Consider the following 6,149-nt stretch of genomic DNA (forward strand, 5'->3'; position numbering starts at 1 on the left):
TGTGCTCTTGCATTTGGTTTTGAATTTAACGCCTATAGTCCTCCTCAAACATCCTTGTGCTCAAAAATCATCTTGGTCTTTTCCCTTTCAGACCTATGACTGAATCTTCAGTAAGTCAGTAGGACCTGGAGGCTTGTCTAACTTTTATGTTGTGCTGGATTAATTTGAAAACGTTAAGGACTCAGAAACTACCATGACCTTACTCTTTCCTTCTGAGTTACCATTTTTTGGATTTTTTTTTTTAATTCCTCTAAGTATCTTATCATTAAAATAGTTAATTTTGTCTAGCTCTTCAAAACAGCATCCTCAGATGTGCCTGTTGGTGTGCAGGGAGAAGACAGGTCTCAGGTGCTATGGTGCTTTCCAAGGGGATTGTGAGAATGCGATGAAGGGCCTCAGTCATTCTGGCCTGAGGAATGCTTGCTGTTTGTAAAAAAGAATAGGTTTGCAGCTGATAATCTCACACCTATGGACTTCTGCCATTTCTGCATGGCAAAATATTTTCCTGTTTTCCCCGTTGAAAAGAATCAGTCATCAGAAGTAATTGCTCGTTAGGGCGGAGGGGAGTGCGGTAATCAAGTGGCATCAAATTATTTAATGAGCTGCTGGTCTATTAATGTTGTCCTTTGTAGGTGCATTACTGAAAGGAGAGGCACGAGGCACTCAGTTCCTTTCTAGTCTCGACTTTGTCTTTGCACTTTTTCAGAAAGTTATAAATTAGGTTGTTAACTAACTGATTTATTGGATATGCTTATTATGCCAGTAATTTTATGCATCAGTTGTAAATTACCTTCTTTTATTTTGCCATCTGCATAATTGTATTTTACCCTTTTGCCTGTGTGCATAATTTGTTACCCTGACAACCTTTATCATCCCAACATTTGTGTGCTTTTGTCAATTTTTCTCATATGAATGGGATACTGAAAAAATAGATAAATACCCCAGTGACACAAATTTTTAAGTGACTTCACTGTCTATGGTTGAAATTAATTAAAATAAATAGAAAAACTGTATTGTAACTGCAAAAATCTACATGTAAAATACCATTTTTGTTAAGTGGAGTTAATATGGAAAAATTTGCACTAGTTGGTTATATAATTTTCTCTAATGTATTTACCCAGCTGAGCTTGCCTCACTCAGGGAAGTGTGTGCAGCCATAGTCCTTGCAGCAACAGGCAGCTGAGTACTAAGTTTGCCACTGATCATCTCTTAAAACAATCACTGTCTAAAAATATCCATCTCTGGTATATCCATCCCTGGCAATCTGTGGTACAGGATGGCTTTTCAAAACCAGTTTCAGGGTATGATGCACAGGAGAGGTGGAAGGACATAAACTTGTCTCTCCTGTGTGCTGACAGATATCCCTTGCTCCATCTTTACAGACCCCTGTGCACAGAGAGATGAGAAAATGGAACAAAGGCAGAACCAAAAGTGTGTCTGTGTTCCAGTGTAGATGACAGAGCTTTACTGGTATTAAGCTTGAATTACATGTAAAGGGCTTTATTTGTAATTTTAGCCTACAAATGGTGTCCCACATCAGGCATTGGCACACAGAACCTCCACTGATCTGATGTAATGAAATAGGCAGTGATAATGTCTTAGGGCAAAAATGAGAAGATGCTATCTGAAACCTGATGTGTTATGTGGAATAATTCTTTCCAGCATGAAGTTACACCACCAGAGAAAGAAGTTAAAATGTATAAGGGGACACTTCAATCTTTGATAAGAATGTGTAGGGCATATTTAACTCCAAGGTTTTGGTTTATTCAATGGGTAATAACTCATTTTCCAAATATCCAGATGTTGTCACAGTAAAGGTTAAAGTTGTTGAATTTTTTAGATTGTGATGTGTAAGTAAACCCTGCAATTTTTACAGATTGATGCTTGTGAATTCAGCAGATGAGTGGTTTTGTTCTGTTAAGTGTTTTAATTGGTTTTGGGGGCCAACTTTGCAGTTAGGCTTTTAGATTTCACTCTGGTATTGCTTTGGTTCAGCTTGTGAGCTGCTCTCTTTTGTTAAGGTCTCATCTCTGCTGAGGTGCCTGTTTGGGGTTGTTTGGGGTGCAGGAAGAGCAGTAACAGGTCACCCTGCAGCAGTGTGACCCGTTGTTGTGTTTGTCACCACTGTGCATCCCAGTGGAATCCATGGAGGCTGAGCCATCAGTGACCCTGGAGTTACCTTCACAGCAAGTTTTCCTTTGTTCCCTCAACCTTCCTGGGCCTTAGGCTATTGAACACCTCAAAATACTAAAACCGCTGTTGTTTCATGCTCTTGTTTTCTGTGAATGGGCCTGATTTGATGTCTTTAAATGTTGCAGATTTCCAAGCTAACATAATTTCAGCAATTGTTAACAATGCTTTTTGCAATCAGTGTAGTAGTGATTTGGAAAGTTGGCAGGAAGTCCTGAATTTGGAGATACACAGGTTGAGGGTGTTTATTTAGCTGGAAGGAAGGGCAGGACGAATTTTCCTGGTGTTCTGTAACTATATACATCAGATTTTAGTTTTGGTTTCTTTCACTCTAGAACTCCATGAACATGGATTTTACAATCTGTTAATTGGATGTAAGAAAAAACCCTGAGTTCTTGATATTGATTTAATAATGAAATATAAGCCCATAGTTTAAAGAGACTGTGTATGGTATTAGTTTTTTAGGTCTTGCTCATTAAAGCTTCCGAGATGGGATAGGATATGAAGAAGTAAAGTTTATTAAAGGAAATAAGTAAAGTTTATTAAAGGAAATACCTTTTGGGAGGCACAACCCTTGAAATCTTGTTTTCTGGTGGTATTGGAAGGTAGTTGCATCAATATTGCCAGGATGGGAGACTCCACCTGCTAGAGCTGAATTTGACACAATTGTGAAATATCAAGGAAAAAAGAGCACAATCAACATGGAATGGCCTCATGCATTTCTTTCACTCCCTGAAAAGTTACTGTGAGCTGCCTTTTTTTCCATTTATCTGGTTGGGATTTATATCAATGATCTGATCTGTGATCTGGCCATTGGTCTGTAGTGTTGAAGTGCAATCCTGATCTGGGCAACAAGATCCTTTGAAATACACAGTTTAACATTTCCATTCTAGGCTTTGCTATCATAAAATCACTTTAAAAGAACACATGTTGCTTTTGTTGTGAATTCATGTTGTAAATATTGGCTTTTCACAATTATTCTGATAAATATATTATATGCTTTCACTATATTCTTTTCTCTCTTAGCAAGTTATAGGCTTAGATAGGAATTCTGAATGGTAAGGATATGTCTCATCTGGAGAAGGCAAGATAACTCCAACAGGCAAGACAATGGGAGGATCAAGCTGTGGAAAACAGGCTGTTATCAGCAGCAGGAAATGGAGAGCAAACTGTTACCAAAAAGCCGGTACCAGGACGTTGGCAAGGGGGAAAGATATGAAGCCCATCTGCTCTCTGAGGAAGTATAAGGGGCCTGGACTCTTATCAACAAGTGACCATCTGCAGCAGAAAGGAAACCAAACTCCAAAATAATGCTGACCAGCAGAAAATAACATGATCCAAGAAGGTGGAACCAGGGAGGGGACATGCTTGAATATGCATTAACCTCTCACAGCAAAGAGGGGATAAAAAGGACACTCCTGAGATACCAGGTGTGTTCCTGGTAACCCACCAGGGCACCCGGCCGTTTTAACCCTTTGCTTTATTTCTTTTGTCTCCTAATTGTCTTTTGTTTATATTAAATTATTTTTATAATTTATTAAGTGAATCTCGTTTTTAAGAATTTTTGGGGGCTCTTTCCAGGATAAGCACCTCACCTCTAGGACCACCGGAGATGCAGAACGGGGAAACAGGCGCGCCCCTGCTGAGTTCAGCAGATCCCATTCTGTTTCTCCTAGCGTGGACCAAGCGGCTGCAGGTCAAAAACCCGAGGACAAGAAGGAGAGGAATAAAGCAAAGGAAAGGGGAAAAAAGTCTCCATAAACCCGCGGTATTTTTGCTCCATAATTCTTGTGCACGAAGACCCAAAGAAGAAGACGGATTGTAAGTAATCTTTGGGGGAGCGGGAAGCGGGGGTTGCAAGATACCCCCGGGGTTACTGGGACTGGGTCTCAGGGGAGGGGTGAGCCCCTCGGGAAAGGGAGCCCAAGGTTTTCCTGGCACAATCCACTGGGAAAACAGAGTAAAATGTGGATTCTCTAAAACTTTGTCAAGTTGAGGATTAAATCCAAGAAATTTGGACTTAAAACTGCCAAATTGAGGAATAATCCAAGAAACTTGGGATATTTGACATATTACAGCGCCCATGGGCGTATATTAACAAGGGAAGTAAAGAGCACCTTATTGTCTTGCTGTGACTGGGTGGAGTTGAATGAACAGATGTGAGAATGCGTAAATAGGTGTGATTGTTGCATTGAAGTTTGTGGGGGTTTTTTTGTTTTTTTTTTTTTTTTTTTGGAATTGTGTTGTTAAAGAGGAAAGGTTTTCGATGCTGTGCTGGAGTAACAGTGAACACGGGTCAGTGCTTCCACAGGGACTGGATCACGGTGGGGACACATGGAGGGATTCGCTTCCTCCCTGCGAGCTCCTGTCTTGGAGCCCCGGGGGGGGCAAACCAGAACTGGGGCTTGTAGCCCAGGAGCCGCGGGGTGTTGTATCAAATCTGTTCTCAGCGGGATAGCAGCTCTGGTCTCAGAGCAAAGCCAAGGTTATCTTTAGTGGTGATGGTCCCTCCGTGCCTTTCCTCCCCCCTGGGCAACAAGAGCTGCTTGCGGGGGAGGGGTCGCTTTGGTGAGCTGGTATGTGATTCAGCGTTTGAAGTTGTTTGGTTTTTGGTTTTTTTTTGGGGGGGTTTTTTTTTAGAAGTTTTCTTTGCCCCGCTGTGGTGGCGGTGAAAGGTTTTCCTGGGAGATTGTGCTCCCAGGGCTACTCCCTGCTGAGCTATTGGGACGGAGGGGCGGGTCAGCCTCAGGAGTGCAAGGGAACTCCTGGAGCTCCGGCCCGGATAAGATCAGGGCACGGAGGGTGCCCTGAGGGGATGAGTTCAGCTCATCCCTTTTGAGTAAAGTAAGGGCAGGGGCCTTCTAAGTCTTGGTGCCCCTGTATTGTTTAAACTTATTTTGGAGCTCTTAAGCCGCAGAGCTGTGTTTAGGTGGCTGCAGGCAGGCTGGATTGAACCACAGATGCTGGTTCGGGTTCCCTGCTCCAGGCACAGGGGGATCAGAGGAGCTCTCAGTGACTCCTGGAACCTCCTGAAGCTGTGCAACAGGCCGGGAACATGCCCAGTGGTGAGAGAGCTGGGTGAGTCCCTCTGGGACCCAGGTTTTCTATGCCGGGGTCTTATGAGACCCCGCACATTAAGTTCTGTGATATGGAGAGTAAGGACTGGTGTCAAACTGTCTCAGAGAGCTTTTTCTTAGCCTGATGTGTGAGATATGGAGCAGTACTGGCGTATGGTATCAGCTCCAAACCAAGGGAGCTGCAAGTTGCAAGCCTTTGTTTTTATCGGGTTCTGAGAGAATTCCGTGTATGATGGTACTGTGGTCTTCTGCAGCAATAAGTTGTGTCGGTGCTTAAAATTTGAGATTACAGGAAGAGTATGCATCCTGGGAGAAAATGGAAAAGAAGTGAGCTCTGTTTGTTTTTTTCTTGAGTGACTGCAATATTTATTTTGTAGAGAAACAAACCCATTTCTTAGTATGCCTTCCAATTTCTTTACTTTAGTGAATATCGTAGAATTTTGTGGTTGATTATAATTTTAAAGGCAAGTTACAATAATTTGCATAGTAGTCACTTCTTGAGGTGAAAACTTATCAGGTTGTCAATAAGTGTTAGAGCTGTTAACCCTAATGTTGTTTGTGTCCCGTGCTGATGGGCACAGCCCATGGTTCTTAACAGCAGAACCTGGTACCAGCCTAAAAGCAAAATCCTGTGGATTGTTGAAAATCTTTTTACTGCTGCTGAAAATTATTTTGTCTCTTTTCACGATATGAAATGCTGATCATCTCTCTGATGATTGCTAAGGAGTTATTGTGATAGTGTGTTTAGCTGAAGATCAGGCTCAGAACTGCCATGATTTCTTGTTCTTTTGAATTTGCCAAGAGAGTGCACACGTCTCTAGGAGTGCTTGTGTTGTTTTGCAGCTGTGCTTATTACAGAAGCAGAAGTGGACCCAGTTAAAA

Source organism: Cyanistes caeruleus, chromosome 8 (genome assembly GCF_971803275.1).
Source record: "Cyanistes caeruleus chromosome 8, bCyaCae1.hap1.1, whole genome shotgun sequence".
In the NCBI taxonomy this organism is placed as follows: domain Eukaryota; kingdom Metazoa; phylum Chordata; class Aves; order Passeriformes; family Paridae; genus Cyanistes; species Cyanistes caeruleus.